The 26,787-nt window shown below is 27.5% G+C and overlaps 3 long non-coding RNA genes across 3 annotated transcripts in view; 1 reads left to right on the top strand and 2 right to left on the bottom strand.

Moving 5' to 3' along the window:
- The window catches only part of LOC126336224 (uncharacterized), a 59,416-nt gene that overhangs the window by 8,397 nt on the left and 24,232 nt on the right, over positions 1-26,787 (bottom strand). The gene's annotated exons all lie outside the window — the stretch shown is intronic.
- LOC126336232 (uncharacterized) lies at positions 1,766-15,769 on the top strand. Its single transcript, XR_007564930.1, has 2 exons — positions 1,766-1,871; positions 15,615-15,769. It is a non-coding gene; the product is annotated as an uncharacterized LOC126336232 (long non-coding RNA).
- Positions 14,163-26,548, bottom strand: LOC126336231 (uncharacterized). Its single transcript, XR_007564929.1, has 2 exons — positions 26,026-26,548; positions 14,163-15,650 (listed from the first exon to the last, which is right to left on the bottom strand). It is a non-coding gene; the product is annotated as an uncharacterized LOC126336231 (long non-coding RNA).

The following is a 26,787-nucleotide window of genomic DNA, read 5'->3' as shown; positions in this document are numbered from 1 at the left end:
TAATCATACTACGTCTACGAAGTGTCAGTATCATGCTGCTGCTTCAAATCCAAAGTGATGTCTTGGTGAAAATTGATTTATTGAGTGTCGAAGTAGACATGTTGATAAAAAGATTGTTCCAATAATTACGTGTAAACCATGGAATCCTGTTGCAACAAAGAATGTTGATCCATAAACTGCATCTGCAATGGTAAAAGGTGCTTCTCAATATTCATATGCTTGAAGTATTGTAAAGTATAGTCCTAATAACACTGTGAAGAATAATCCTTGTACTGCTTGAGTATGATTAGATTCCATTAAACTATGATGTGCTCATGTTACTGTTACTCCTGATGCTAAAAGAATAGCTGTATTAAGTAATGGAATTTGTATAGGGTTAAAGGGTTGAATTCCTATTGGAGGTCATAGTATTCCTAGTTCAATTGTTGGTGCTAATCTTCTTCTAAAGAATGCTCAAGAAAAAGAAACGAAAAATAATACCTCTGATGCAATAAATAAAATTATTCCTCATCGTAATCCAATTGATACAAATCCTGTATGTAATCCTTGATATGTTCCTTCTCGTACTACATCTCGTCATCATTGAATTATAGTTAGTAGGGTAATTCCAAATCCAATTATGAATAAGTTAATATTAAATAGGTGGAATCATTTTGCTAGTCCTGATACTAGGACTATTGCTCCAATTGCTCCTGTTAATGGTCAAGGTCTATAGTCTACTAAGTGGAATGGGTGGTTTGAGTGAGTTGTTAACATAGGTTTAATATACTTCTCTAGAATATAGAGTTCTTAGAATTGAGAAAACATAGGCTTGAATTATTGCTACTGCTGATTCTAGAATTAATAGAAGTATTTGTCCAATAATTAGTAATGAGATTAAGTTTATTGCTATAGATGGTCCTGTGTTTCCTAATAAGGTTAATAATAAGTGTCCTGCAATTATATTTGCTGCCAAACGTACTGCTAATGTACCTGGTCGAATAACATTACTAATTGTTTCAATTAGTACTATAAATGATATTAATGCAGGCGGTGTACCTTGTGGTACAAGGTGTGTAAATATATGATTAGTATGGTTAATTCATCCAAATAATATAAATCTTAGCCATATAGGTAGGGCAATTGCAAATGTTAATGCTAAATGTCTTGTTCTATTAAAAATATAAGGGAATAATCCTATGAAATTGTTAAATAATATTATAATAAAAATTGAGATGAAAATGAATGTTGTTCCATTAAATGATTTTGGTCCAAGAAGTGTTTTAAATTCATTATGTAAGGTTAAATTTAGTTTATTTCAGATAATGTTAATTCGTGATGGTGTAAGTCAAAATAGTGATGGGATTAATAATAGTCCTAGAAATGTTCTAGTTCAATTTAATGATAAATTAAAGATGTTAGTTGATGGGTCAAATGTTGAGAATAGATTTGTTATCATTTTCAATTTAAGTTTTTTATTTCAATTGTTCCTTTTTCTGCTCTTTTAATAAGGTTAGGTTTAAATGAGAAGAAGTTTATTTGATTAAACAAGATTAATGTAGCTGAAAATATAATGAATAGTGAGAATCATATAAGAGGGGATATTTGAGGGATTTGGATATAATTTCCCCATCAGAAGTAGTCGTTAATTTACTATTATTTGGTTTAAGAGACCATTACTTACTTTCAGTCATCTGATGAATTTCAAGGTGTACTAATTTTTTTTAGTTACTTTAGATTGACACTCTAATGTTATTTATTTTAACTAACTCCTTAAATTATCTTAGATAATCACTTAATAAATAAATTTACTGAAGTTCTTTCAATTACAATTGGTATAAATCTGTGGTTTGCTCCACAGATTTCTGAGCATTGTCCAAAGAATAATCCAGGTCGATTTATTGTGAATGTTCCTTGATTTAACCGACCTGGCGTTGCATCAATTTTAACCCCTAATGCAGGAACTGCTCATGAGTGTAGAACATCTGATGCTCTTGTTAATACTCGTACTTATGTATTTATTGGTAGGATTGTTCGGTTATCTACATCTAGTAGTCGGAATCCATCATTTTCTAGGTCTTGTTCTGGTGTTATATAAGTGTCAAATTCTACGTCTATGAAGTCTGAATATTCATATCTTCAATATCATTGTCGTCCAATGGTTTTAATTGTAATTATTGCATCTACTGAATCATCAAGTAAATATAATAGTCGTAATGATGGAAGGGCAATAAAAATTAATGTAATTGCTGGTAAAGCTGTTCAGATTGTTTCAATTAAATGTCCATGAAGTATATTACGGTTAGTATAGGCACATCATAGTTTAATGGAATCTAATCATACTCAAGCACTACAAGGATTATTCTTCACAGTGTTATTAGGACTATACTTTACAATACTTCAAGCATATGAATATTGAGAAGCACCTTTTACCATTGCAGATGCAGTTTATGGATCAACATTCTTTGTTGTAACAGGATTCCATGGTTTACACGTAATTATTGGAACAATCTTTTTATCAACATGTCTACTTCGACACTCAATAAATCAATTTTCACCAAGACATCGCTTTGGATTTGAAGCAGCAGCATGATACTGACACTTCGTAGACGTAGTATGATTATTCTTATATATCTCTATTTATTGATGAGGTAGATAATTGTTTTTCTAGTATAAATAGTACATTTGACTTCCAATCAGAAAGCTTGATATAAATCAAGAAAAACAATTCTAATTCTATCAACAAGAGTTTTCATTAGATTTATTATTCCAATAATTGTTATAATCCTGGCAACAACACTATCAAAAAAATTAATTAATGATCGAGAAAAAAGATCACCATTTGAATGTGGGTTTGATCCAAAAAGATCAGCACGAATACCATTCTCAATACGATTCTTCCTAATCGCAGTAATCTTTTTAATTTTTGATGTAGAAATTGCACTAATTCTACCAATTGTAATTATTTTTAAAACTTCAGACATTATAATCTGAACAGTATCAACAATATTTTTTATTCTAGTTCTATTAGGAGGACTATACCATGAATGAAACCAAGGAGCATTACAATGAGCAGAATAAAGGGTTGTAGTTAAATATAACATTTGGGTTGCATTCAAAAAGTATTGATATTATCAATCAACCTTAAATAGAATAAGAAGCGAAATATTGCAGTCAGTTTCGACCTGGAAGATTGGTATGTACTACCCTTATTCTTATTAATTGAAGCCAAAAAGAGGCGTATTACTGTTAATAATATAATTGAACTATAATAGTTCCAATTAAGGAAATGTAAAGCCAATATGAAAGCTGCTAACTTTTTATATTAGCGGTTAAACTCCGTTAACATTTCTAAAATTTATATAGTTTAAATAAAACATTACATTTTCACTGTAAAAATTATATATATATATTTATAAATACTTAAAAGTAAAAATACTTCCTTAACATCTTCAGTGTCACGCTCTAATTATAAGCTATTTAAGTAAACGAAAAACAATATTACCAAAATAAATATTCAAAAAATAAAAGTTAAAAGATAAATCTTGAAATTAGAATCATATCAACCTTGAATATAACCAATTAAATAAATAAATAATCTATATAAACCTTGACCACCAAGTAATTCACCTCAACCATAATCAAATGACTTAGATGAATAATAACCTATTTTTAAAGGAATATATCTAATAAACTTAGTTGAAAGAAAAGGTATAAATCATATAGAACCAGCAAATCTAACAAAAGAAAGTATACTTAAAGAAAATAAATTATGAGAAAAATCAAAATTAGAAATAAGATAACCTAAATAAGCACCTAAAATAACAACTGTAATAGTTAAAAACTTTAAATAATAAGGTAAAGCAATCACATGAGGAATAGGAAAAATTAATCAAGATAAAAGACTACCACCAAAAACAGCAACAAACAATAGACCAATTATTCCAAATGAAATATAATAACCCTTATCATCAAAAGAAAATCTAGAATAAAAATTATTATCACCAGATATTGAATAATAAAACAAACGAAAAGAATAAGAAGCAGTTAAACCAGTAGAAAAAAAATAAAGAAAAAAAATTAAACAATTAATTCATCTTAAACAAACCATCTCAAGAATTAAATCCTTTGAATAAAATGCCGCTAAAAAAGGTATTCCACACAAAGATAAACTAGAAACATTAAAACAAACTGAAGTTAAAGGTATGAAATTAACAATTGATCCTATAAAACGAATATCCTGAGAATCCTTCAAATTATGAATTATTGAACCTGCACATATAAATAATAATGCCTTATATATAGCATGAGCCAATAAATAAAAAAATGCAAGCTTTGGATAACCTATAGCCAAAATTCTTATTATTAAACCAAGTTGTCTTAAAGTAGAAAGAGCAATAATCTTCTTTAAATCAAACTCAAAATTAGCGCCCAATCCAGCCATAAATATAGTTATACAACCAATTAAAAGTAAAAATCAACCACAATTATAAGTATCCAATATTGGTCTAAAACGAATTAATAAATAAACACCAGCAGTAACAAGAGTAGAAGAATGAACTAAAGCAGAAACAGGAGTAGGAGCTGGTATAGCAGCAGGAAGTCATGAAGAGAAAGGAATCTGAGCTCTCTTAGTTATAGCTGCTAAAACCATTAATATAGTAATGAGCTTTATTTCAAAAGAATTAGAAATAAAATCATAATAATAAATATAATTTCAACCACCAAAATTTAACATTCATGCAATAGAAATTAAAATAGCAACATCACCAATACGATTAGAAAGTGCAGTTAATATACCAGCACTATAAGATTTTACATTTTGATAATAAATAACCAAACAATCAGAAACTAAACCTAAACCATCTCAACCTAATAAAATTCTAATTAAATTAGGACTAATAATTAAAAAACCTATAGAAAGAATAAATATTAAAACAATAATAATAAAACGATTTATATTCTTTTCACCAGAAATATAATCCTCTCTATAATAAATAACCAAAGAAGAAATATATATAACAAAAGATATAAAAATAAGAGATATTCAATCCAAAATTAAAGTTATAACAACTATAGAACCATTTAAATTGAAAAGCTCTCACTCAACAAAAACTCTATAATCAATTATTAAATAATAAATACCTAAAATAAAAATTATAGTTCTCGAAATAAACAAAGAAAAAAAACTCAAAGAACAAATAGAAAATAAATTCACGGCCTAAGATGAAAAACTTCATATCATTGATTCCACAAAACAATATTTTTAATTAAAATACTTAAGCAAACTAAACAAAGAAATATTCTCCCTTTAAACAGAGAATATTTAAAGGCAATCAATGTAAAAGTAAAAGATGATATTCACGAAAATAACCAAGAGAACAAGTATAAACACCAGAATAATAATTCCCATGCTGAGAATAAGAATATATATACAAAGTATAAACAGCTCTAAAAAAAGATAAAAAAATCAAAGCAAAGAATCTAAAAGAAGATCAAGATATAATTCTATTTAATAATCTAATTTCACCTACCAAATTTAAAGAAGGAGGAGCAGCCATAATTGATGATCTTAAAAGAAATCATCATAAAGCCATTCTTGGCATCAAATTAATTATACCCTTGTTAATTAATAATCTTCGTCTACCTAAACGTTCATAAATAATATTAGATAAACAAAATAAACCAGAAGAACATAAACCATGACCAACCATTAGAGAAAGAGAACCTACACAACCTCATCAATTCATAGTCATCAATCCACCAATAACCATTCTTATATGAGCAACAGAAGAATATGCAATTAAAGACTTTAAATCAACCTGACGAAAACAAATAAATCTTACAATAACACCCCCAGATAAACCTAAAGACAATCAAAAATAATTAAACTTTAAACCCAAATAAGAAATAACCTTTATAACACGAAAAATACCATAACCACCTAACTTTAATAAAACACCAGCAAGAATTATTCTACCTGAAATAGGGGCCTCTACATGAGCCTTAGGAAGTCATAAATGAACCAAAAACATAGGTATCTTAACTAAAAAAGCCAAAATTATAAATACATAAAACATAAAATAATAAGAACCAAAATCAACCAATAAAGGAAAATATAAAGTATTAGAAAAATCATAAACCTTAAATAAAACTAATAATAAAGGTAATCTAGCAACCAAAGTATAAAAAATTAAATAAACACCAGCCTGCAAACGCTCAGGTTGATAACCCCAACTCAAAATTAAAAGTAAAGTAGGAACTAATCTAGCCTCAAAAAAAATATAAAAAGAAAGAAGACTTAATCTAGCAAATGAACAATAAAGCATAATTATTAAAATCAAAACCATAAGAACAAAAAAATTTGAATGATATGAACTTAAATAAACTGAACCTCAAGCAGTGATTATTAAAGAACAAATCCAAAAACTAAGTAAAATTAAACTAAAAGAAAAATAATCAATACCAAAATAATATCTAATTATATTCAAATCAGCATATGAATAAACACAAATTATAAAAACAAAACCCGACAGAAACATTAAAGAATGAACCAACCATCAACAATTATTTAATAAACAAAGAGGGATCAAAAAAAATAGTTATAAATAAATACTTTAACATAAAGATAAACCAAAAGAATTTAAAAAATCATTACCATGAGAACGAATTATTGAAACTAAAATAGAAAGACCTAAAGCACCCTCACAAACAGAAAAAACTAAAAAAATAACAGGAAAAAAATAATCATAATCAAACTCAATAAGAAAAACAATAACTAACATAAATAAAGAAAGAACAATATATTCTAATCTCAAAAGAACCATTAATAAATGTTTACGTTTAGAAGAAAAAACATAAACACCAGCAAAATAAATCAATAAAGAAGTAAAAATAGAGAATATAAACATTAGTTTTAATAGTTTAAAAAAAACGCCGGTCTTGTAAACCGGAAATAAGTCCAGCCCCCACTTTTAAAACTTCAGAGGTGGAAAAGCTTCCATCATCGGTCCCCAAAACCGGTATTTTAAATAAACTAACCCCTGAAATGATCAAAATAATAATTATATCATTATCAAATGTAATAAATATTAATTTTATTAAATTAAGACACCCAATATCAATAATGCTTTTTATTATCCTTCAAATCTTCCTAGTTGGATTAATAACAGGAACAATAATAGAAAGATATTGATTATCATATATTTTATTTTTAACATTTCTTCGTGGTATACTAGTATTATTTATTTACATTACAAGAATTGCATCAAACGAAATATTTCAGCCTAAATCAATCACTATAATTATTACATTAATAATGTGAGTATTTATCATATTAATATTAATTATTCTAGATATATCTATATTTATAGACTTTTTCAAAAACACCGAAACTATAAATATTGATAATTCAATCAATTATCAAGAAATAACAATATCTTTAGAAAAATTATATAATAGACCAACATTCATTATTACAATAATAATAATAATTTATTTATTTTTAGCACTACTAGCAGTTGTTAAAATCACCAATATTAATCAGGGACCTATTCGTAAAATAAGATAATTACTAATGAATAAACCCTTACGATTAAGACATCCTTTAATTAAAATTATTAATAACTCTTTAATTGACTTACCTGCCCCAACAAATATTTCATTTTGATGAAATTTTGGATCCCTATTAGGGTTATGTTTGGTAATTCAAATCGTAACTGGACTATTTTTAGCTATACATTATACATCAAATATTGAAATAGCATTCAGTAGTGTAGTACACATCTGCCGAGACGTAAATAATGGTTGAATTATCCGAACCTTACACGCAAATGGAGCATCTATATTTTTTATTTGTATTTACTTACATGTAGGACGGGGAATTTACTATGGATCTTATATATATATACATACCTGAATAATTGGTACAGTGATTTTATTTTTAGTTATAGCAACTGCATTTATAGGATATGTCTTACCCTGAGGCCAAATATCTTTTTGAGGTACAACAGTAATTACTAATTTATTATCAGCAATCCCATACTTAGGAACAGATTTAGTCCAATGAGTATGAGGAGGATTCGCTGTTGATAATGCAACATTAAATCGATTCTTCACATTCCATTTTGTATTACCATTTATTATTGCTGCTATAGCAGCAATTCATTTATTTTTTCTTCACCAAACTGGATCTAATAATCCTCTTGGACTAAACGGAGATATTGAAAATATTCCATTCCATCCATACTTTACCTTTAAGGATTCTATTACATTTGTAATAATAACATCATTATTAATTATACTATGTTTAATTAATCCTTAGCTATTAGGAGATCCAGATAACTTTGTACCTGCCAACCCATTAGTAACACCAGTTCACATTCAACCAGAAGATATTTCCTATTTGCATATGTAATTCTACGATCTATCCCTAATAAGTTAGGAGGTGTTATTGCATTATTTTTATCAATTAGAATCTTAATAATTTTACCATTTTATAATAAAACACCATTCCGAGGCATTCAATTTTACCCTATTAATCAAATTTTATTCTGAATTATAGTAGTTGTTGTATGCTTACTAACGTGAATTGGTAAACGACCTGTTGAAGAACCTTATATTATAACAGGTCAAATCTTAACAATTATTTACTTCACATATTTCTTAATTAATGTCCATGTCGCAAACACATGAGATAAATTAATTAAGGAATAAAGTTAATTAGCTTAGGAAAAGCATATGTTTTGAAAACATAAAATTAGAAGTTTAACTCTTCTATTAACTTTTCTCAAAAAATTTCACTAAACAAATGAGATAAATAAAATCTTTAAACCAACAAAGAAAATAAAAAAATTCAAAGATAAAGGTAAAAAACTTTTTCAAGCTAAGTACATTAATTTATCATAACGGAACCGTGGTAATGTTCCACGAACCCAAATAAAACCAAAAGATATAATAGCAAGCTTAATAAAAATATAAAAGAATAAAAATCACCACCCAAAAAAATTAAAGCCAATAACATTCTTATGAAGACAATTCTAGTATATTCAGCTAAAAAAATTTAAGTAAAACCACCTGCACCATACTCAATATTAAATCCTGAAACTAACTCAGATTCCCCTTCAGCAAAATCAAAAGGAGTGCGATTAGTTTCAGCTAAGCAAGAAGCAAAACAAGCTAAAGCTAAAGAAAAAGAAATAATAATAAATCAACAATAAAGCTGATAAAATCAAACATATTAAAACTACCAATTAAAATAATTAAAGACAATAAAATTAAAGCTAAACTAACTTCATAAGAAATTGTTTGAGCAACAGAACGAAGAGAACCTAATAATGAATAATTTGAATTAGAAGATCAACCAGCAATTATAACAGTATAAACACCTAATCTAGTACAACATAAAAAAAATAAAAATCCATAAGAAAAAGAACACATATAAGTTAAATAAGGAAAAATTACTCAAACGGCTAAAGAAATCATTAAATTAAAAACAGGGGAAAAATAATAAAGTAGGTAATTAGATATAATAGGAATTGGCTGCTCCTTACAAATTAACTTAATAGCATCTCTAAATGGCTGAGGAATTCCAACAAAACCTACCTTATTTGGACCCTTTCGAATCTGAATATAACCTAAAACCTTACGCTCTAATAAAGTTAAAAAGGCAACACTAATTAAAACACAAATAACCAATAAAAGAGAATTCAAAATAAATATAAATAAATCATAAAGTATCAATACTATTTGTAGAAAAAATCTACATAAATGAATTCTCAATTCAACACATTAATCTGTCAAAATAGTAAATAAATTAATATTAATCAATATAACAAAAAATATTTTAACCATATGGTCCTTTCGTACTAATATGGATTAACAATCTTAGGATAGAAACCGACCTGGCTCACGCCGGTCTGAACTCAGATCATGTAAGAATTTAAAGGTCGAACAGACCTAATCATTGGGCTCCTGCACCCAAAATTTTTCTTAATCCAACATCGAGGTCGCAATCTGCTTTGTCGATATGAGCTCTCAAAAACAATTACGCTGTTATCCCTAAGGTAACTTAATCTTATGATCATAAATTATGGATCAAAATAACAAACATAAATAAATGATATAATAATGAAGAGTTTATCTATTCTTCATGTCACCCCAACAAAACATCATCATTAAATATAGAAAGACAAACAAAAAACTATATAAAAGTAAAATGTCAAGCTCTATAGGGTCTTCTCGTCCTAAAGAAGAATTTAAGCCTTTTGACTCAAAAGTTAAATTCAAAAATTTATTAAGAGACAGTTGATTTCTCGTCAAGCCATTCATTCCAGCCACTAATTAAGAGACTAATGATTATGCTACCTTTGCACGGTCAAAATACCGCGGCTCTTTAAAAATACGCTCAGTGAGCAGGCCAGACCTCAAAATATAAACAAGAGGACATGTTTTTGATAAACACTCGGAAATCAATTTTGCCTAGTTCCTTATAATAAGTTCACAAGGTAACAATTTCATACAAATAAATATACTAATTCTATCATTATTACAAAAATTTTAAAATTAAATTAATAATCTTAATAAAAAACCTAAAATATTTATAAAATCAAAATAAAAAATAATGAACTAAAACGTAATCTTAAAGATAGCTGGTTTAAAGCTTACTATTATATTTCTATAAAATAAATTATAGGTTATTAACTTCAAAGCTTATCCCTTAAAGAATAAATAAGTTAATATTTTTACTTAAAAAATTAAATAAAAACAAATAACTTTAAAAAATTAAATTTTTTCTTAAGAAACTAGATATCTTGGGAAACGATTAACATCTCATTTCTATAAATAATTTAATAATAATTATGATACATTAACTATAAATTATTTATAAATCAACCCAAATCGAGACAAGTAAAATAAATACTAAAATTTTGATAAACCCTGATACAAAAGGTACAATAAATAAAATCTACTTAAAAAAATTTAAAATAATATTTCATAAAACACTTACATTACCAATAAACTATAATTTAAAAAATCAATTCTATAAAATATACTAAGACAAAAATACAATAAAATTATTTATATTAAATAATTAAATAAACAAAAAATAAATATAATAAAATAAATAATCAAGATATCCTGATTTGCACAAAAAAAATTTCAGTGTAAATGAAACACTTTACTAATAAGTTATATCTTGAAACTCTTCCTAGATACACTTTCCAGTACATCTACTATGTTACGACTTATCTCATTAAATTGAAGCTACTTTAAAATAAAATAGAATAATCAATAATGAGAGCGACGGGCGATGTGTACACATCTCAGAGCCAATATCAGTTAAATTAAATAAATTAAATTACTATCAAATCCACCTTCATTAACAGTATTTCACTATCAAATCCGTTATAAACAAAAATCTATTGTAACCCACCTCCTCTTAACTATAAGCTGCACCTTGACCTGAAATATTTTATAATTATAAATCTTGAGAATTATAACTCTAAAAAGATTCTCTGATAACGGAGATATACAAACAAATAAATTAAGTAGAGTAAATCGTGTATTATCAATCATGGGGTAGGTTCCTCTGAATGGAATGAGATACCGCCAAATTCTTTGGGTTTAAAGACCTTAACTAATAGTACCCTGGTAAATATAATTAACATTTAAAATAATAGGGTATCTAATCCTATATTATTATAATTAATATAATTATTTATATTAATTATAATATTTTATATTTAAATTAATAATTTTATTTTTTATATCCAATTATAATAATATTAAATATTAAATTACATATTATTATATATATTATATTATAATAACCTATTTTAAGCTAAAAACATAAGTAGCTATAATCCTAGGTAAATAATTGCATTAAAATAATCAATTGATAATGGTAAGATGAACTTATAATACTTTAATTTCAATTAAATGTAATATATTAATATAAATTATTTATTATATATATATAAAAAAAATAAAATGAGCAGGATAAATTAATCCTAATTAAACAAAATAATACATAAAAGAATTTCAAAAAAAAACTTTCGATTTATATATTAAATAAATGAAGTGCCTGATTAAAGGGTTACCTTGATAGGGTAAATAAAGTAAATAAAATTACCTTCATTAAAATTACATAAGATAGAATTAAACTACCTCCTTTAGTATCAAAAACTAACGCGCATCATACACCTTAATGTAAAAAGGTAAGCTAAACAAGCTAATGGGTTCATACCCCATTTATAGAGGTATCAATCCTCTCCTTTTTAATGACCAACAACTCCACAAAACTTCTCTTCCTATCAACATTAATGATAGGAACGATCCTGTCCATTTCATCAAATTCCTGATTTGGGGTTTGAATAGGACTTGAGATCAACTTACTTTCATTTATTCCGCTCCTAACAAGAAATAAAAATATAATAATAAATGAATCATCAATTAAATATTTTATTGTCCAAGCAATAGCATCGACAATATTATTATTTTCAATTTTGCTGATTCAAATAAAATATCCCATGGGATGGGAAACAGAATTTATCCCATCAATAATAATTAGATCTAGACTATTATTAAAGATTGGAGCTGCACCTTTCCATTTCTGATTTCCAGAAGTTATAGGAGCATCAAGATGAAATAATTGTTTAACATTAATAACATGACAAAAAATCGCCCCAATAATGGTCTTATCTTATTGTATTCAATTAAGAACTTTTATTTGAACAATTATTATCTTAAGAATTATTATTGGGGCAATAGGAGGTTTAAATCAAACATCCTTACGACAACTTTTAGCATATTCATCAATCAGACATCTAGGTTGAATAATTAGATCATTAACAGTCAGAGAAAACATCTGAGAACTATACTTCATTATTTACTCACTATTAAGATTAATTATAGTTTTATTATTTAAGCAAATAAATTTATTTTTCATAAATCAAATTTATTCAGCCAGAAATATAAAAACCGAAATTAAATTCATAATATTCTTATCTTTATTATCTTTAGGTGGACTACCACCATTCCTTGGATTCTTACCAAAATGAATTGTAATACAATCATTAATAGAAAACAATATAACAACTATTATAACTATTATAGTTGTATTAACTACAATTACACTCTACTACTATATACGTATTAGATTCTCAGCTCTAATTATATCATACACAGAAAATTCGTGATCTATAAAGATAAAGTCCCAAAAATCAAGAATCATTCTTCCTATAACAGTAATAATTTCAACAATAGGATTGATTTCAACATCAACCTTAATTTCATTATACTAAGGACTTAAGTTAATCAAACTAATAACCTTCAAAGTTATAATTAAAAGAATAATCTTTTAGGCCTTAGTAAAATTTTACACCTCTAGAATTGCAGTCTAGAATCATAATTGAATATAAGACCTAAATATGATAAGAGAGAAAACATCTCATAAGTAGATTTACAGTCTACCACCTAAAATTCAGCCATCTTACCGCAAAAATGATTATTCTCAACAAACCATAAGGACATTGGTACTTTATACTTCATATTTGGAGCATGAGCAGGAATAGTAGGAACATCAATAAGAATACTTATTCGTGCTGAACTTGGCCAACCCGGATCTCTAATTGGGGATGACCAGATTTATAATGTTATTATTACAGCTCACGCATTCGTAATAATTTTCTTTATAGTAATACCTATTATAATTGGTGGATTTGGTAATTGACTTGTTCCACTAATAATTGGTGCACCAGATATAGCATTTCCACGAATAAATAATATAAGTTTTTGATTACTACCACCTTCACTAACCCTTCTTCTTACATCTTCTATAGTAGATAATGGTGCTGGTACAGGATGAACAGTTTACCCTCCTCTAGCAGGAGCTATTGCACATGGGGGTGCATCTGTAGATCTAGCTATTTTTTCACTGCACTTAGCAGGTGTATCATCTATTCTTGGTGCAGTGAATTTCATTACAACAGCAATTAATATACGATCAGAAAGTATAACTTTAGATCAAACACCTTTATTTGTATGATCTGTAGCTATTACAGCATTACTTCTCCTTCTTTCACTTCCAGTTTTAGCAGGAGCTATTACTATATTATTAACAGATCGAAATTTAAATACATCATTCTTTGACCCTGCAGGAGGGGGTGACCCAATTCTATATCAACATCTATTTTGATTCTTTGGACACCCAGAAGTTTATATTTTAATTCTACCGGGGTTCGGAATTATTTCACATATTGTATGTCAAGAAAGAGGAAAAATTGAATCATTTGGAACATTAGGTATAATTTATGCTATACTATCAATTGGACTAATAGGATTTATTGTATGAGCACATCATATATTTACAGTAGGAGTGGATGTTGACACACGAGCATATTTTACATCAGCAACAATAATTATTGCTGTACCTACAGGAATTAAGGTATTTAGATGATTAGCTACATTATATGGAACTAAATTCAAGTTCAATCCACCATTATTATGAGCTCTAGGATTTATTTTCCTATTTACAATTGGTGGATTAACAGGATTAGTATTAGCAAATTCATCACTTGATATTGTATTACATGATACATATTATGTAGTAGCCCACTTTCATTATGTATTATCTATAGGAGCAGTATTTGCAATTATAGGAGGTGTCATTCAATGATATCCACTATTTACAGGATTAACTATAAATAATACATGATTAAAAATCCAATTTACAATTATATTCATTGGAGTAAATTTAACATTCTTTCCTCAACACTTCCTAGGATTAGCAGGAATACCTCGACGATACTCTGACTACCCAGACGCATATACATCATGAAACGTAGTATCAAGAATTGGGTCTACAATTTCTATTGTAGGAATCATTATATTCATTGTAATTATATGAGAAAGAATTATTACAAACCGAGCAATTTTATTTAGAGCTAACATAAGAAGATCAACAGAATGACTACAAAATAACCCTCCTGCAGAACATAGTTACTCAGAATTACCATTAATCTCTAGATTCTAATATGGCAGATTAGTGCAGTAGATTTAAGCTCTACAAATAAAGGTTTGACCTTTTATTAGAAAATATTTATTAATGGCAACATGATCAAATTTATCTCTTCAAGATGGAGCTTCACCATTAATGGAGCAATTATCATTCTTTCATGATCATACTATGCTCGTATTATTATTAATTACAGTAACTGTAGGTTATGCCCTAAGTTATATATTATTTATTGCCTATACTAACCGTAATATACTTCTTGGACATTTAATTGAAACAATCTGAACAGCTTTACCAGCAATTACATTAATTTTTATTGCCCTTCCATCATTACGACTATTATATTTACTTGATGATTCAGTAGATGCAATAATTACAATTAAAACCATTGGACGACAATGATATTGAAGATATGAATATTCAGACTTCATAGACGTAGAATTTGACACTTATATAACACCAGAACAAGACCTAGAAAATGATGGATTCCGACTACTAGATGTAGATAACCGAACAATCCTACCAATAAATACAGAAGTACGAGTATTAACAAGAGCATCAGATGTTCTACACTCATGAGCAGTTCCTGCATTAGGGGTTAAAATTGATGCAACGCCAGGTCGGTTAAATCAAGGAACATTCACAATAAATCGACCTGGATTATTCTTTGGACAATGCTCAGAAATCTGTGGAGCAAACCACAGATTTATACCAATTGTAATTGAAAGAACTTCAGTAAATTTATTTATTAAGTGATTATCTAAGATAATTTAAGGAGTTAGTTAAAATAAATAACATTAGAGTGTCAATCTAAAGTAACTAAAAAAAATTAGTACACCTTGAAATTCATCAGATGACTGAAAGTAAGTAATGGTCTCTTAAACCAAATAATAGTAAATTAACGACTACTTCTGATGGGGAAATTATATCCAAATCCCTCAAATATCCCCTCTTATATGATTCTCACTATTCATTATATTTTCAGCTACATTAATCTTGTTTAATCAAATAAACTTCTTCTCATTTAAACCTAACCTTATTAAAAGAGCAGAAAAAGGAACAATTGAAATAAAAAACTTAAATTGAAAATGATAACAAATCTATTCTCAACATTTGACCCATCAACTAACATCTTTAATTTATCATTAAATTGAACTAGAACATTTCTAGGACTATTATTAATCCCATCACTATTTTGACTTACACCATCACGAATTAACATTATCTGAAATAAACTAAATTTAACCTTACATAATGAATTTAAAACACTTCTTGGACCAAAATCATTTAATGGAACAACATTCATTTTCATCTCAATATTTATTATAATATTATTTAACAATTTCATAGGATTATTCCCTTATATTTTTACTAGAACAAGACATTTAGCATTAACATTTGCAATTGCCCTACCTATATGGCTAAGATTTATATTATTTGGATGAATTAACCATACTAATCATATATTTACACACCTTGTACCACAAGGTACACCGCCTGCATTAATATCATTTATAGTACTAATTGAAACAATTAGTAATGTTATTCGACCAGGTACATTAGCAGTACGGTTGGCAGCAAATATAATTGCAGGACACTTATTATTAACCTTATTAGGAAACACAGGACCATCTATAGCAATAAACTTAATCTCATTACTAATTATTGGACAAATACTTCTATTAATTCTAGAATCAGCAGTAGCAATAATTCAAGCCTATGTTTTCTCAATTCTAAGAACTCTATATTCTAGAGAAGTATATTAAACCTATGTTAACAACTCACTCAAACCACCCATTCCACTTAGTAGACTATAGACCTTGACCATTAACAGGAGCAATTGGAGCAATAGTCCTAGTATCAGGACTAGCAAAATGATTCCACCTATTTAATATTAACTTATTCATAATTGGATTTGGAATTACCCTACTAACTATAATTCAATGATGACGAGATGTAGTACGAGAAGGAACATATCAAGGATTACATACAGGATTTGTATCAATTGGATTACGATGAGGAATAATTTTATTTATTGCATCAGAGGTATTATTTTTCGTTTCTTTTTTTGAGCATTCTTTAGAAGAAGATTAGCACCAACAATTGAACTAGGAATACTATGACCTCCAATAGGAATTCAACCCTTTAACCCTATACAAATTCCATTACTTAATACAGCTATTCTTTTAGCATCAGGAGTAACAGTAACATGAGCACATCATAGTTTAATGGAATCTAATCATACTCAAGCACTACAAGGATTATTCTTCACAGTGTTATTAGGACTATACTTTACAATACTTCAAGCATATGAATATTGAGAAGCACCTTTTACCATTGCAGATGCAGTTTATGGATCAACATTCTTTGTTGCAACAGGATTCCATGGTTTACACGTAATTATTGGAACAATCTTTTTATCAACATGTCTACTTCGACACTCAATAAATCAATTTTCACCAAGACATCACTTTGGATTTGAAGCAGCAGCATGATACTGACACTTCGTAGACGTAGTATGATTATTCTTATATATCTCTATTTATTGATGAGGTAGATAATTGTTTTTCTAGTATAAATAGTACATTTGACTTCCAATCAGAAAGCTTGATATAAATCAAGAAAAACAATTCTAATTCTATCAACAAGAGTTTTCATTAGATTTATTATTCCAATAATTGTTATAATCCTGGCAACAACACTATCAAAAAAATTAATTAATGATCGAGGAAAAAGATCACCATTTGAATGTGGGTTTGATCCAAAAAGATCAGCACGAATACCATTCTCAATACGATTCTTCCTAATCGCAGTAATCTTTTTAATTTTTGATGTAGAAATTGCACCAATTCTACCAATTGTAATTATTTTTAAAACTTCAGACATTATAATCTGAACAGTATCAACAATATTTTTTATTCTAGTTCTATTAGGAGGACTATACCATGAATGAAACCAAGGAGCATTACAATGAGCAGAATAAAGGGTTGTAGTTAAATATAACATTTGGGTTGCATTCAAAAAGTATTGATATTATCAATCAACCTTAAATAGAATAAGAAGCGAAATATTGCAGTCAGTTTCGACCTGGAAGATTGGTATGTACTACCCTTATTCTTATTAATTGAAGCCAAAAAGAGGCGTATTACTGTTAATAATATAATTGAACTATAATAGTTCCAATTAAGGAAATGTAAAGCCAATATGAAAGCTGCTAACTTTTTATATTAGCGGTTAAACTCCGTTAACATTTCTAAAATTTATATAGTTTAAATAAAACATTACATTTTCACTGTAAAAATAATATATCTATATTTATAAATACTTAAAAGTAAAAATACTTCCTTAACATCTTCAGTGTCACGCTCTAATTATAAGCTATTTAAGTAAACGAGAAACAATATTACCAAAATAAATATTCAAAAAATAAAAGTTAAAAGATAAATCTTGAAATTAGAATCATATCAACCTTGAATATAACCAATTAAATAAATAAATAATCTATATAAACCTTGACCACCAAGTAATTCACCTCAACCATAATCAAATGACTTAGATGAATAATAACCTATTTTTAAAGGAATATATCTAATAAACTTAGTTGAAAGAAAAGGTATAAATCATATAGAACCAGCAAATCTAACAAAAGAAAGTATACTTAAAGAAAATAAATTATGAGAAAAATCAAAATTAGAAATAAGATAACCTAAATAAGCACCTAAAATAACAACTGTAATAGTTAAAAACTTTAAATAATAAGGTAAAGCAATCACATGAGGAATAGGAAAAATTAATCAAGATAAAAGACTACCACCAAAAACAGCAACAAACAATAGACCAATTATTCCAAATGAAATATAATAACCCTTATCATCAAAAGAAAATCTAGAATAAAAATTATTATCACCAGATATTGAATAATAAAACAAACGAAAAGAATAAGAAGCAGTTAAACCAGTAGAAAAAAAATAAAGAAAAAAATTAAACAATTAATTCATCTTAAACAAACCATCTCAAGAATTAAGTCCTTTGAATAAAATCCCGCTAAAAAAGGTATTCCACACAAAGATAAACTAGAAACATTAAAACAAACTGAAGTTAAAGGTATGAAATTAACAATTGATCCTATAAAACGAATATCCTGAGAATCCTTCAAATTATGAATTATTGAACCTGCACATATAAATAATAATGCCTTAAATAAAGCATGAGCCAATAAATGAAAAAATGCAAGCTTTGGATAACCTATAGCCAAAATTCTTATTATTAAACCAAGTTGTCTTAAAGTAGAAAGAGCAATAATCTTCTTTAAATCAAACTCAAAATTAGCGCCCAATCCAGCCATAAATATAGTTATACAACCAATTAAAAGTAAAAATCAACCACAATTATAAGTATCCAATATTGGTCTAAAACGAATTAATAAATAAACACCAGCAGTAACAAGAGTGGAAGAATGAACTAAAGCAGAAACAGGAGTAGGAGCTGCTATAGCAGCAGGAAGTCATGAAGAGAAAGGAATCTGAGCTCTCTTAGTTATAGCTGCTAAAACAATTAATATAGTAATGAGCTTTATTTCAAAAGAATTAGAAATAAAATCATAATAATAAATATAATTTCAACCACCAAAATTTAACATTCATGCAATAGAAATTAAAATAGCAACATCACCAATACGATTAGAAAGTGCAGTTAATATACCAGCACTATAAGATTTTACATTTTGATAATAAATAACCAAACAATCAGAAACTAAACCTAAACCATCTCAACCTAATAAAATTCTAATTAAATTAGGACTAATAATTAAAAAACCTATAGAAAGAATAAATATTAAAACAATAATAATAAAACGATTTATATTCTTTTCACCAGAAATATAATCCTCTCTATAATAAATAACCAAAGAAGAAATATATATAACAAAAGATATAAAAATAAGAGATATTCAATCCAAAATTAAAGTTATAACAACTATAGAACCATTTAAATTGAAAAGCTCTCACTCAACAAAAACTCTATAATCAATTATTAAATAATAAATACCTAAAATAAAAATTATAGTTCTCGAAATAAACAAAGAAAAAAAACTCAAAGAACAAATAGAAAATAAATTCACGGCCTAAGATGAAAAACTTCATATCATTGATTCCACAAAACAATATTTTTAATTAAAATACTTAAGCAAACTAAACAAAGAAATATTCACCCTTTAAACAGAGAATATTTAAAGGCAATCAATGTAAAAGTAAAAGATGATATTCACGAAAATAACCAAGAGAACAAGTATAAACACCAGAATAATAATTCCCATGCTGAGAATAAGAATATATATACAAAGTATAAACAGCTCTAAAAAAAGATAAAAAAATCAAAGCAAAGAATCTAAAAGAAGATCAAGATATAATTCTATTTAATAATCTAATTTCACCTACCAAATTTAAAGAAGGAGGAGCAGCCATATTTGATGATCTTAAAAGAAATCATCATAAAGCCATTCTTGGCATCAAATTAATTATACCCTTGTTAATTAATAATCTTCGTCTACCTAAACGATCATAAATAATATTAGATAAACAAAATAAACCAGAAGAACATAAACCATGACCAACCATTAGAGAAAGAGAACCTACACAACCTCATCAATTCATAGTCATCAATCCACCAATAACCATTCTTATATGAGCAACAGAAGAATATGCAATTAAAGACTTTAAATCAACCTGACGAAAACAAATAAATCTTACAATAACACCCCCAGATAAACCTAAAGACAATCAAAAATAATTAAACTTTAAACCCAAATAAGAAATAACCTTTATAACACGAAAAATACCATAACCACCTAACTTTAATAAAACACCAGCAAGAATTATTCTACCTGAAATAGGGGCCTCTACATGAGCCTTAGGAAGTCATAAATGAACCAAAAACATAGGTATCTTAACTAAAAAAGCCAAAATTATAAATACATAAAACATAAAATAATAAGAACCAAAATCAACCAATAAAGGAAAATATAAAGTATTAGAAAAATCATAAACCTTAAATAAAACTAATAATAAAGGTAATCTAGCAACCAAAGTATAAAAAATTAAATAAACACCAGCCTGCAAACGCTCAGAATAAAATTTGATTAATAGGGTAAATTTGAATGCCTCGGAATGGTGTTTTATTATAAAACGGTAAAATTATTAAGATTCTAATTGATAAAAATAATGCAATAACACCTCATAACTTATTAGGGATAGATCGTAGAATTGCATGTGCAAATAGGAAATATCATTCTGGTTGAATGTGAACTGGTGTTACTAATGGGTTGGCAGGTACAAAGTTATCTGGATCTCCTAATAGGTAAGGATTAATTAAACATAGTATAATTAATAATGATGTTATTATTACAAATGTAATAGAATCCTTAAAGGTAAAGTATGGATGGAATGGAATTTTTTCAATATCTCCATTTATTCCAAGAGGATTATTAGATCCTGTTTGGTGAAGAAAAAATAAATGAATTGCTGCTATAGCAGCAATAATAAATGGTAATACAAAATGGAATGTGAAGAATCGATTTAATGTTGCATTATCAACAGCGAATCCTCCTCATACTCATTGGACTAAATCTGTTCCTAAGTATGGGATTGCTGATAATAAATTAGTAATTACTGTTGTACCTCAAAAAGATATTTGGCCTCAGGGTAAGACATATCCTATAAATGCAGTTGCTATAACTAAAAATAAAATCACTGTACCAATTATTCAGGTATGTATATATATATAAGATCCATAGTAAATTCCCCGTCCTACATGTAAGTAAATACAAATAAAAAATATAGATGCTCCATTTGCGTGTAAGGTTCGGATAATTCAACCATTATTTACGTCTCGGCAGATGTGTACTACACTACTGAATGCTATTTCAATATTTGATGTATAATGTATAGCTAAAAATAGTCCAGTTACGATTTGAATTACCAAACATAACCCTAATACGGATCCAAAATTTCATCAAAATGAAATATTTGTTGGGGCAGGTAAGTCAATTAAAGAGTTATTAATAATTTTAATTAAAGGATGTCTTAATCGTAAGGGTTTATTCATTAGTAATTATCTTATTTTACGAATAGGTCCCTGATTAATATTGGTGATTTTAACAACTGCTAGTAGTGCTAAAAATAAATAAATTATTATTATTATTGTAATAATGAATGTTGGTCTATTATATAATTTTTCTAAAAATATTGTTATTTCTTGATAATTGATTGAATTATCAATATTTAAAGTTTCGGTGTTTTTGAAAAAGTCTATAAATATAGATATATCTTGAATAATTAATATTAATATGATAAATACTCACATTATTAATGTAATAATTATAGTGATTGATTTAGGCTGAAATATTTCGTTTGATGCAATTCTTGTGATGTAAATAAATAATACTAGTAGACCACCAAGAAATGTTAAAAATAAAATATATGATAATCAATATCTTTCTATTATTGTTCCTGTTATTAATCCAACTAGGAAGGTTTGAAGGATAATAAAAAGCATTATTGATATTGGGTGTCTTAATTTAATAAAATTAATATTTATTACATTTGATAATGATATAATTATTATTTTGATCATTTCAGGGGTTAGTTTATTTAAAATACCGGTTTTGGGGACCGATGATGGAAGCTTTTCCACCTCTGAAGTTTTAAAAGTGGGGGCTGGACTTATTTCCGGTTTACAAGACCGGCGTTTTTTTTAAACTATTAAAACTAATGTTTATATTCTCTATTTTTACTTCTTTATTGATTTATTTTGCTGGTGTTTATGTTTTTTCTTCTAAACGTAAACATTTATTAATGGTTCTTTAGAGATTAGAATATATTGTTCTTTCTTTATTTATGTTAGTTATTGTTTTTCTTATTGAGTTTGATTATGATTATTTTTTTCCTGTTATTTTTTTAGTTTTTTCTGTTTGTGAGGGTGCTTTAGGTCTATAAGGGTTATTATATTTCATTTGGAATAATTGGTCTATTGTTTGTTGCTGTTTTTGGTGGTAGTCTTTTATCTTGATTAATTTTTCCTATTCCTCATGTGATTGCTTTACCTTATTATTTAAAGTTTTTAACTATTACAGTTGTTATTTTTGGTGCTTATTTAGGTTATCTTATTTCTAATTTTGATTTTTCTCATAATTTATTTTCTTTAAGTATACTTTCTTTTGTTAGATTTGCTGGTTCTATATGATTTATACCTTTTCTTTCAACTAAGTTTATTAGATATATTCCTTTAAAAATAGGTTATTATTCATCTAAGTCATTTGATTATGGTTGAGGTGAATTACTTGGTGGTCAAGGTTTATATAGATTATTTATTTATTTAATTGGTTATATTCAAGGTTGATATGATTCTAATTTCAAGATTTATCTTTTAACTTTTATTTTTTGAATATTTATTTTGGTAATATTGTTTTTCGTTTACTTAAATAGCTTATAATTAGAGCGTGACACTGAAGATGTTAAGGAAGTATTTTTACTTTTAAGTATTTATAAATATAGATATATTATTTTTACAGTGAAAATGTAATGTTTTATTTAAACTATATCAATTTTAGAAATGTTAACAGAGTTTAACCGCTAATATAAAAAGTTAGCAGCTTTCATATTGGCTTTACATTTCCTTAATTGGAACTATTATAGTCCAATTATATTATTAACAGTAATACGCCTCTTTTTGGCTTCAATTAATAAGAATAATGGTAGTACATACCAATCTTCCAGGTCGAAACTGACTGCAATATTTCGCTTCTTATTCTATTTAAGGTTGATTGATAATATCAATACTTTTTGAATGCAACCCAAATGTTATATTTAACTACAACCCTTTATTCTGCTCATTGTAATGCTCCTTGGTTTCATTCATGGTATAGTCCTCCTAATAGAACTAGAATAAAAAATATTGTTGATACTGTTCAGATTATAATGTCTGAAGTTTTAAAAATAATTACAATTGGTAGAATTGGTGCAATTTCTACATCAAAAATTAAAAAGATTACTGCAATTAGGAAGAATCGTATTGAGAATGGTATTCGTGCTGATCTTTTTGGATCAAACCCACATTCAAATGGTGATCTTTTTCCTCGATCATTAATTAATTTTTTTGATAGTGTTGTTGCCAGGATTATAACAATTATTGGAATAATAAATCTAATGAAAACTCTTGTTGATAGAATTAGAATTGTTTTTCTTGATTTATATCAAGCTTTCTGATTGGAAGTCAAATGTACTATTTATACTAGAAAAACAATTATCTACCTCATCAATAAATAGAGATATATAAGAATAATCATACTACGTCTACGAAGTGTCAGTATCATGCTGCTGCTTCAAATCCAAAGTGATGTCTTGGTGAAAATTGATTTATTGAGTGTCGAAGTAGACACGTTGATAAAAAGATTGTTCCAATAATTACGTGTAAACCATGGAATCCTGTTGCAACAAAGAATGTTGATCCATAAACTGCATCTGCAATGGTAAAAGGTGCTTCTCAATATTCATATGCTTGAAGTATTGTAAAGTGTAGTCCTAATAACACTGTGAAGAATAATCCTTGTACTGCTTGAGTATGATTAGATTCCATTAAACTATGATGTGCTCATGTTACTGTTTCTCCTGATGCTAAAATAATAGCTGTATTAAGTAATGGAATTTGTATAGGGTTAAAGGGTTGAATTCCTATTGGAGGTCATAGTATTCCTAGTTCAATTGTTGGTGCTAATCTTCTTCTAAAGAATGCTCAAAAAAAAGAAACGAAAAATAATACCTCTGATGCAATAAATAAAATTATTCCTCATCGTAATCCAATTGATACAAATCCTGTATGTAATCCTTGATATGTTCCTTCTCGTACTACATCTCGTCATCATTGAATTATAGTTAGTAGGGTAATTCCAAATCCAATTATGAATAAGTTAATATTAAATAGGTGGAATCATTTTGCTAGTCCTGATACTAGGACTATTGCTCCAATTGCTCCTGTTAATGGTCAAGGTCTATAGTCTACTAAGTGGAATGGGTGGTTTGAGTGAGTTGTTAACATAGGTTTAATATACTTCTCTAGAATATAGAGTTCTTAGAATTGAGAAAACATAGGCTTGAATTATTGCTACTGCTGATTCTAGAATTAATAGAAGTATTTGTCCAATAATTAGTAATGAGATTAAGTTTATTGCTATAGATGGTCCTGTGTTTCCTAATAAGGTTAATAATAAGTGTCCTGCAATTATATTTGCTGCCAACCGTACTGCTAATGTACCTGGTCGAATAACATTACTAATTGTTTCAATTAGTACTATAAATGATATTAATGCAGGCGGTGTACCTTGTGGTACAAGGTGTGTAAATATATGATTAGTATGGTTAATTCATCCAAATAATATAAATCTTAGCCATATAGGTAGGGCAATTGCAAATGTTAATGCTAAATGTCTTGTTCTAGTAAAAATATAAGGGAATAATCCTATGAAATTGTTAAATAAAATTATAATAAAAATTGAGATGAAAATGAATGTTGTTCCATTAAATGATTTTGGTCCAAGAAGTGTTTTAAATTCATTATGTAAGGTTAAATTTAGTTTATTTCAGATAATGTTAATTCGTGATGGTGTAAGTCAAAATAGTGATGGGATTAATAATAGTCCTAGAAATGTTCTAGTTCAATTTAATAATAAATTAAAGATGTTAGTTGATGGGTCAAATGTTGAGAATAGATTTGTTATCATTTTCAATTTAAGTACTTTCAGTCATCTGATGAATTTCAAGGTGTACTAATTTTTTTTAGTTACTTTAGATTGACACTCTAATGTTATTTATTTTAACTAACTCCTTAAATTATCTTAGATAATCACTTAATAAATAAATTTACTGAAGTTCTTTCAATTACAATTGGTATAAATCTGTGGTTTGCTCCACAGATTTCTGAGCATTGTCCAAAGAATAATCCAGGTCGATTTATTGTGAATGTTCCTTGATTTAACCGACCTGGCGTTGCATCAATTTTAACCCCTAATGCAGGAACTGCTCATGAGTGTAGAACATCTGATGCTCTTGTTAATACTCGTACTTCTGTATTTATTGGTAGGATTGTTCGGTTATCTACATCTAGTAGTCGGAATCCATCATTTTCTAGGTCTTGTTCTGGTGTTATATAAGTGTCAAATTCTACGTCTATGAAGTCTGAATATTCATATCTTCAATATCATTGTCGTCCAATGGTTTTAATTGTAATTATTGCATCTACTGAATCATCAAGTAAATATAATAGTCGTAATGATGGAAGGGCAATAAAAATTAATGTAATTGCTGGTAAAGCTGTTCAGATTGTTTCAATTAAATGTCCATGAAGTATATTACGGTTAGTATAGGCAATAAATAATATATAACTTAGGGCATAACCTACAATTACTGTAATTAATAATAATACGACCATAGTATGATCATGAAAGAATGATAATTGCTCCATTAATGGTGAAGCTCCATCTTGAAGAGATAAATTTGATCATGTTGCCATTAATAAATATTTTCTAATAAAAGGTCAAACCTTTATTTGTAGAGCTTAAATATACTGCACTAATCTGCCATATTAGAATCTAGAGATTAATGGTAATTCTGAGTAACTATGTTCTGCAGGAGGGTTATTTTGTAGTCATTCTGTTGATCTTCTTATGTTAGCTCTAAATATAATTGCTCGGTTTGTAATCATTCTTTCTCATATAATTACAATGAATATAATGATTCCTACAA

This window comes from Schistocerca gregaria, chromosome 2 (genome assembly GCF_023897955.1).
Source record: "Schistocerca gregaria isolate iqSchGreg1 chromosome 2, iqSchGreg1.2, whole genome shotgun sequence".
Taxonomy (NCBI): domain Eukaryota; kingdom Metazoa; phylum Arthropoda; class Insecta; order Orthoptera; family Acrididae; genus Schistocerca; species Schistocerca gregaria.
Note: the sequence above shows the minus strand (reverse complement) of the source record. Positions and strands in the feature narration are given on the sequence as shown.